Source organism: Aptenodytes forsteri, unplaced genomic scaffold (assembly GCF_000699145.1).
Source record: "Aptenodytes forsteri isolate BGI_AS27 unplaced genomic scaffold, ASM69914v1 Scaffold8, whole genome shotgun sequence".
Classification (NCBI taxonomy): Eukaryota; Metazoa; Chordata; class Aves; order Sphenisciformes; family Spheniscidae; genus Aptenodytes; species Aptenodytes forsteri.
Window position 1 is genome coordinate 7,278,223 of NW_008796218.1, and position 9,077 is coordinate 7,287,299.

At 35.4% G+C, this 9,077-nt stretch overlaps 1 protein-coding gene across 6 annotated transcripts in view; it reads right to left on the reverse strand.

The window, feature by feature from the left end:
• MRVI1 (murine retrovirus integration site 1 homolog) overlaps positions 1-7,306 on the reverse strand; it is an 83,828-nt gene extending 76,522 nt beyond the window's left edge. For 4 of the 6 annotated variants that reach the window (XM_009288823.2, XM_019474530.1, XM_009288824.2 and 1 more), the window contains exon 1: positions 2,425-2,849. The gene's annotated coding sequence lies outside the window, so the exon portion shown is untranslated. The other 2 variants (XM_019474528.1, XM_019474529.1) reach the window with 2 other exon arrangements.
• Positions 7,307-9,077: the final 1,771 nt, after the last annotated feature.

Consider the following 9,077-nt stretch of genomic DNA (forward strand, 5'->3'; position numbering starts at 1 on the left):
GTTTCTTTTTCCTGGACTTATACACTTCTCTAAGAACAGCAACTAGATGAGGCAAGAGAATTCCATGACATGTAAGGAACATACACATATGACCCTTGAAATGAGAAGCTTTCACATCTGCCTCTTCTCAGTACCAACTCCCTATACCTCTGTTGCCATACTCTGTCTTTCCAGCTTTTCAAAAAGTGATTTGACATATTATCATTAAAAGCTTCAGAAAGCAGATTGATCCAAAGGAGGATGGAAGAAGCTGGTGCTAAAGATTGGAACTATGAATCTGGCTGCTAGATAATTCTTAACTTCCACTGCTTTGGTCCCAGATAAATAGGACTATAGTTATTAAAACTGACTCAAACATATAAAAAGATAGAAGGTAGGGAGGTGTACAGGTTTCATGTCCACAGCCAATTTAAAGCTTAATCCAGAGAGATGTAAAATGGATGGATTTATGAGAGTTAAATACACTGATAATCCTAGGTACTTTATCATAGTGCTGATGTTAACACACAATTTTCACTATGTACAAATGAGCAACCTGTACTTTTTGTATTAAATTACACTAATTGTCATCATAACATCTTTACTGAAGAGAAATTTAAACATAGGCAATATATAATACATTCTAAGTTACAAAATAAAAAAGGATTGTATGGAATAAGAACAATAGTTGTTGAAATGTTACAAGATATCATATATTAAAAATATATACTTAGTTCAGACATGGAGGAGTTAGACACAGATTAGTTATTCCAGTCCATAAACAAAGGTAAAAATAACTTATTAAAACTTAAACGCCTTCTAAATACCCTCTGAAGTTGCACAGCCTTGCACAAGTTGAAGGGGTATATAAAATGTCACAAGTAAAGTAACATATGCAACACCAGCAAATCAGAACAAGGGCCTCTGGAGGCTAGAAAATACAAAAATATTAAAAAAGCAAGGACTCTCTAGTATTCAGCATTTAATATATTGGACTGTTTCTTAATTTTCACTGTTAGTTCTAATAAACTTAGATTTCTATGGGTTGTATCGTTAGATTATTAAGCTCCAAGTTTGGTATAATTGTTGATTTGGGATATAATTGTTGATTTAAAATATGAAGGTCAGCTAGGAGATCAACCTAAAAGTACTAAACTGTTCACTAATGGTAGTCCAGAGAAAAATAACAGGAAAATTACAAGTTTTGCAACCGGATCTGAAGTGTTCTAACAAGTAAGATTCATTTATCACATTCTCTTGAAGCTAGATGAAGTGAACTTTCGTTAGAGTATACACAACACCTACCATATAAAATATAAATGCAGTAACTGTTAGCACTTGCAGGAACACTGTCTATGCTCAGAACTCTAAATTCACCCAATCTTTGCATAGCATAAACTAAAAACTACTGTCTAATCACTTCAAAGATGGAAATTTGCTGCTGATTGCAGAGAATTTTTCACCAGATGAAACCATGCTATATATGACTTGAAAAATCAACTCACTAACACAAGTTGTTACTAATATGAGTTAGTAACAGAAACCCGAGTCTTCAATTTCAGCTATCATTTCCTTGTACTGACCTCATTCTTTCATGCTGTTTACATACTGCTGTCTGAAAAAAAAGAGCTTAACATACACATTAGTAAGACAAAAAAAAGTGTTTTAATCTGCCAAGAAAATAAAATACACTTCAGTGCAGAGTACCTACCAAACAGCACAGATAGAACTGAAGACTGAAATATCAGGAAATGTAAATATTGTGATTTTTCATACTAAAGCAATCATGCTTTAACATTTGAAGGTGTGGGGTTTTTTTTCTGTACAGCATTCCAATTAGACACAACTTCATGGTATTAATTTACCTCTAATAGGGTTAAAACCAAACACATACTGTATAAAGAAATGGCTCTGGAAATGTCTTTTTAAAAGACAGGTTCCAGACACAAGTAGGTAATCCATCAAAATGAACAACTCCAGCACTGTTAAAAGCAAGCATGTGGGAAGAGAAGTCATACAATTAAAAAAAAAGAAAAAAGAAATCTGTTAAATATCCGTTTCCCTATAACATGTATTGCTACTAACTAAGACTCTCTAACAGTTAGTACAATACAGATAACAGTATCTGTGAATCAGGTTGCCTTGAATTACTGACTACGTACCTTTATTAATCAGTCTCAGTATAATTAACAGAGCTTTTTCTTTTTCATTCTTGTATATTTCCAAACAGTACGTAAGAACTAGGTTTCGTTAACTACATCCACTTTTTAAGCAGCTAAAATTTGAAGAAGAGGTAGAATTTGAAGGGGGTGGGAGGGAAGAGGTAGAAAGAACCAACTACTCAGTATCACAACAACAAGGTACTGTACCTTTAAGGAGGAAATATGGTTCCGTTCTGTTTCCCAGCTGAAAAAGAGCTTATTCTTGGTTATAGAGATTACTTACCTAAAACTTCAGTTATTCCTCTTTTTCCCTTCAGGCCAGCCTCTCTTTCACTCTTGGGAGCTTTTACCATTTAAGGTCAATGTTACATCTGGCTCTAGTAACTAAAGCTGAAGCAATTTTTAACTCAGAGATCCAACAGGCTGTCTAACATTAGAATGAGAGTTTAAATTTAAAGTAACTCTTCAGAAAGCCTCTTTCTTGCCTCTGAGAGTTACAGAATAAAAGGCTTTCCTATTCTGGCATAAGTACTCCGAGTACAACGCGATGCAGACATCCCATTAGCATTCTTCAAGTTCACTGCATAGAAGGCTCTACTTACTCATTTCTGATTAAAATGGGCAAGTAGGAAGAACAGATGAAATAGTTTACATCACATTATGTTAACCCTTAGAATTTTTTACTGAAACAGCTGCTACTATTTGTCATTCCCTCCCCCCACTTTGCTTGGTCAGGAGTCTAAATTAGAGAGCCAATACAAGGCATGTGAACTTTTAAGAGAACATTGGCTTCAGTCCAGTCATGGGCTCTGCTCCCCACTTGCAGAATATGAATAATTCCCATTGAAGTCCACAGCAGTTGCTTGTATCCCATGAGAGAATGTAACTACAAACAGGGCATGAAGAGGGAGAATAAAACCCCACCATTTACCACACTATATCCAGGTACTTGCAGGAGAATCACATGCATGTGATTCAGAACTCAGCTCCGAAACAGACATAGATCTTACTCCAGCCCTTTAGCAAATTCAGATTATTTATTTATAAGTATTACAATCACATCCACAGATCCTAAGAGTTCTGCTCATGCCAGGTGCTGTAAAGTTGTTAAATGTAAGCAAGCCAAACCCTGTCCAAAAAAGCTTTCACAATTCAAGTAGAGACAAAAGAGCTGAGGATAGGAAATGTCAAAAAAATGCACCAGAATGTATGTAAAATTATTAGATAGTGAGTTTGGAGGAGACATATTAGGGCTGCTTTAAGAGAGTGGAGTAAACGATGATACTAAATTAACTTCCTTTTGATAATGGCTAATAAAAGCATCAAGGCAGAAACAGATCAGACAAAGGAAAGTAAGGATTTGATGATTTGACTTGGAAAGCACACTCCATAGGGGAGTGATGCATGGAAACATGAGGATGCTTGTAGGAGAAGTGGGCAAAGTTGAGTTGATTGCAACATAGCACAGGCCCTGTAATACAAGGAAATAAGAGGCTAGGCACCTCATTTATGCCATATCAGCCTTGAGCTTGTATGAGGAAGTCTATTATTCTACACTTAAGAGATCCTTTTTCCCCAAAATCAATATAGTAAAAAAAAGTTCTGAAAAACTTCTAACATTGGCATTTAAGCTTGATCCCAAGATAATGGGAGTAGGTAGGCATTTCAGAAACCATTTCAGGTTTTGATGCCCTTTGTCCACTTACAGTCCTTTGCACCATTACTGGCTCTCTGACAAGACATTTTAACATACCTCCTTTCATCTTCTTGAATTAATACTTTGTTACCCACAAATTTGAGTTTTGAAGTATTCTCTTGTGGCTCAGCATGGTTACAGTCTTTCATCTAGTTATCTGCCACTACAGAAGTCTTACTAGCATCTGTAATTCATCATTTTTCAGTTTTATTTTCTCAGAATTTCTAAGCCACAAGTGCCAAATATTTTATTTGTCTGCCATCGAAGTTGTGTTTCTCTTAAATCTGCATATGCATCCCTTTCATAGCAAAGACTGCTTTGAACCCAGTTTGAGCAAGAACAAGTTGCTTACTGCCTTTTAGCACTACCATCCTCTGGGAAATAAAACTTTTCGATTAAGTTGCTTGTTCATTGGTCTAGCATTCTATAATCACTGTTGGCCAACTTTAGCCAAAATTTGTTTAAGTAATGGAGGTCTCAAAATATTTTCAAGTTCCTAGAAACTTCATGAAGTCAGTAGCCTGTAAAGGAGATTTAAGCTACTGCCCTTGCTATGGGAGAAACTTCTAGCAACAGAGTTTCAGTTCTCTTTTGTTTCATCCATTCACGTGCACCACACAAACAGGACCCCTGCTGTTTAGGCAGTATTTAGGGGACACAAGGACCCTGCAGGTACTCATAAGAAGTGGAAAACAATGCTTCCATCAGTCTTCAGCTCCTGAAACTGCTTGTATATTTTTATGTCCTATAGCATGCTCAATGCTTTGGCAGGTGCTTTGCCCAGAGATTTGTTTAACATGAATAATCTCTGGCCAAATGCAAGTGAAACTTGCTAGCTAAAACCTAAGTTTTTGAATGAGGGAATCCTAGCATCTAAAAATTAGTTATTTTAACTAGATTGTTAACGTTGTATAAAGAAAGCATAGTAACATGTACCATGCAAGAAACACTTTTCGTAGGGCTTTTTTGTTTGTTTGCTTTGGTTTTGTTTTTTAAGATCTGGTGATACCAGCTTCTTTTAAAACATTTCTAATACAGACGGCTGGCCATATACAGTAGCAGCAAACTCTCCCCCCCTTTCTCACATAACCCAACTTATTTAAGTTCCTGGTATTATGGTAGTGTATAGCATAAAATTATTCTCTTATAAATATTCTGAAGTACCTCAGAGTAGCTAGATGTAGTCCTCTGGGGGATACATATGGCCTGGCAGTGGTATGTATGTGCCCCTCACCAGTTAACTTCCTGTTTTCTTCATTTTCACAGCTCTGACTTATGAAAGAAGTAGTGCAGTATGTATCAATGCTAAGTTTCATGAGTTAGGCTCCCTAAGTTTAAAGATTTTTACTTATGCCTTTGAAGAGACAAACACAAGCACTGAAATCCTGGTCATACTGAAATAATTGAGTTCTGCCTCTAGGGCTGAAGTATAAGTAAGACTTCATGCAGGATCTTCATTTTTGGGGCACAACAATTTTCAAGTGCTAACTTCGTTTGAGCAACAGCAGACAAGTGATCTTGCTACACTCTTTTTTTCTAGTTTTGGCTTTAATTGGGCAGTCTGGAAGATAAGAACTTTAACTCAAAAGGCTTATTTGGGTAGGAATAGTTGTAGGTGCCTTCATTTGAGCTTTTGATGGGCTCAGAATAAAGCCGTACATTCTCTACCACATGTATAGAGTAATGCCTAGAAAAGAATTATATAAAAGAGAATTTCCGTATTATTTTGAAGAATTTATGCTTCAGGACTTTAAAATACATTGTATTAGAAATGTTGCTTATTATCCTTTCTGCCCATACATAATCATCATCCCTGATAAAAAAGAAGCATGTTATAGCTGACAAAGTTTAAGTGGCAAGACATTATTATATTCTCTTATTCTTTATTCAGTGATTAAAGTATAAAGATTATTAATCAGGCAAGCTAAAAGTCTGCAGAAGTGATAATATTTGCCCTTAAAACTGGAGTTCTATAACATAATTTTTCATATTTCACTTTAAAAACATCCCGAAAGTTTTTATCAGTTAAGACTTTTTGTCCTACCACATCTAGAATGCATTCCTGTCACTCTCAGGTCCACCTCACAAATGCCAATGAGCATTGACAATTTTGTTTATTGAATCAATTGTATTAGCCATCCTCGTCATCTTATTTCTCCCCAACTGTATGGAAAAACTACTTAACTGAGTCTCAAGTTTATGCCCAAGACTTCCTGTGTGCCTTCATTTTCTTGCACAGCATTTTTTTGCTCATTTAAATATTTAATCTGACATCAGATTTGTGTTTTCTGTGGGTTTTCTGGCTTGTATGTTGCTACCACTACAGTGCGCACAAAAGTCATTTTATCATTCATGCTGGCATCCATTATGCAGATCTCATTTATGTATACAACTCTAATACTGTGTGGCAGTCTTATCTGCCAGCTTCATCCAGACAGGAGAAAAAAACAAGACAAGAACCGGTCTGGTAAGTAAATCCATTACAAAAAAAAAAATATACAAGGCAAAACATGCAATAAACTTTCTACATCTGGGACTCGCTCATTCTGCTGAATACTAAATCCCAATTGGAATCTAGAATACTTGAACTAAAATGTATGTTGGTTCAACAGGATGGTATTAGTCAACATTCACTCTGCCAGTCAGCTGAGCAGCTATAATAGAATATTTATGAAAAATGTAACAAAACTTTATGATACTTTTAATGATGTTTATGCAGCAACTTTTCTAGATGAGTCTTCAGAAAGACAGGTGTTTTGCTTCCAACTTTCTACAGCAAAAGAGGAGCACTTCATATGAATCAGAAACATTAAGTTAAAAGAATATGCAACTGCAGAATAAAATAAGAGCCTGCAGAACAAGATAAGGAGACATATGCTAGAGCCCAGTCATTTTAAAGAAAACATTTATATTGACAACAAAGTAAATAAAGTTTGCTTTGAGGTCATACAGATGATCCTGTAAACTAGTCCATGTTATGTGGAAAGATTTAAGACTTAGAGAGAAGTACTCAAAGTGCTCACAAAAAACCTACTAATTAAGCCATAATGAGTCTTTTTATTTATAAAGCTAACATTTTTCTCAGTCTCAAAATAGCCAGCTAATAATCTCTATATGAGAAACAGACAGAGTCCAAGAAACAGAATGTCAATCTGTTTACTAGCATTCATTGCCAGAGAATCAATAAAATGATCCAAACTGACAAACACAGTTTAAAGGGCCAAGTCTTTCTGGACAAATGTTACACAAAGCATTTACAGAAACCGTTATATTTTCATTTCCCATATTCATGTCCTGTTTTTTTTTCCTGCTCCCTTTAAGAAAGTGGTTTTAAAAGTGAAGTTCCAATAAAAGCACCATATTAAGACATTTATAATAGTTTACAAGGAAAGCAAAACAGTATCAGAAATCCAAACCTTTGTGGGCAAGCAAGTTATTCTGTTTCCATGTCCTTAAAATCTAGCCTACCAAGAAGCTAAATATATCGAATACTTTTTAGCACACACAGAGTCTATCCACAGAGAACACCTCCCATTAGAGCTCATTTTCTATTTTAATGGGGGGGGGGGGGGGAAAGAGGAGGGATGAAGTTTTACATTTACTTTTCTGGGGATCTTTTTAGAAACCTGAAGAGGTTAATACTCACTATGACTAAGCTCCATCTTACCTTGTCTGTGAGAAGTTAGGCAGAAGTGAAGAATTAGGAGAAAAAGAATCCAAAGGATGACAGGCTTCTCCTTCCACGCGGATGTATGTACATATAATAGCATACTACTATATACTCTAAAGTACAAGTAAAGGAGACTAGTACTGCACACTGATCTAGGCCAAAATAGTAAAGTTATACTTCTTCCTGAATTCAGTATTCATATTGATGTTTGGATTTCCTACCCTATTCCAGTCCAAGAAAAGGGAAATTAAAACATTGCAAGAAGATATTTTAATCCATAGAAAGAAAAGCATGACTTTGCTTTTTCTTAGGAAAAGGATGCAAGACAGACATTTACAGACATTTTTTAGGCTTTAAGCTGACGTTTCCTTGTTGAATTAATCCTAAATAATAATTCTTAATCACATGTGAAACTTGATATCAGCATATATCCTACACATTGATCTAGGATACTTGCAGACTCAATTAACAGCCCTAGGTTTTAAGAATTAGTTGCAGGGTGAATAGTACATTTACCACATGGTAAAAATAAACTTATCAGGAAGTAATGTGGGAAGCTTTTATCAGGGACACAGTAACTGATCTCCATTCCTACAGCAGAAAGTGAAAATAAGTACAAACCCTGACCAAAGACTGATTTTGGTTAATACTTGTTTTCAATGCTGAAGTTTTACTCTTTGTCATTTATTCTAAAATTTCCACGCAGCTTGTGGAAAAAAAAAAATTATAGAAAACTTACTCCACCTCTACCAGTAGAATTCTAGAGAAAAAAAAAACTTTGTTAACTCACATTTTTCTTGATTGGATAACTGCTGCTGCCAGACTGTTGCAAGGTTCATTGGATGGTTCATGTCTTTGTACTTTTCATTAGAGAAGTTTAATGTAGTGCACTTAAAAAAAACAATAAAGAAAATAGTATCAATAGAATGTCTATAGATAAAATTGTCTGTCACTTTCCATTGTAACACTGCAATTTTGCAGTTTCAGTTATTTGACATATGACAAAATTGTGATCATTTGGGTTAAAGTGATTGGCTTCAAAACACTGATTTTCAGCCAGCATGGTTCAACTATTTCCCCAAAATAAGGTAAAATTTATTATATATGCTGAATATATATGAGAACATTTTTTGAGAATTTTAAAGAAGCTACTTGATGTTTTGCAGAAAGGGGATTCAATCTGTGGATGCAACCACGACTTTTGCTTGTCCCTTTGGAATTATCCAATTTTTTAAATTTCCTTTTTAAGTCTCAAACAACACATTTCTACTAGGCACATGCTAAGAGTTAGGCAGTTTCAGAATACAACATTAATCGATTGTGCATATTCAGCATCACCATATGTATATGTACATTGCTAAAATTTGTCTGCCTCAAAGAAGCATTGCAAGGAAAAAGCTGGGATTAACAGAATCATTTATTCTACTTTTTCCTAGCTTCACACAGAAGTAGCTGTTGGGCATAGGACTGGTGCCTCATTCTTTGCCAACGTTTAAAAGGATGCATTTCCAGTGAGAATTTTTGCCAGATCACCCTTAAAGCACACTGCATTTGTCATGCCTCCAGAACT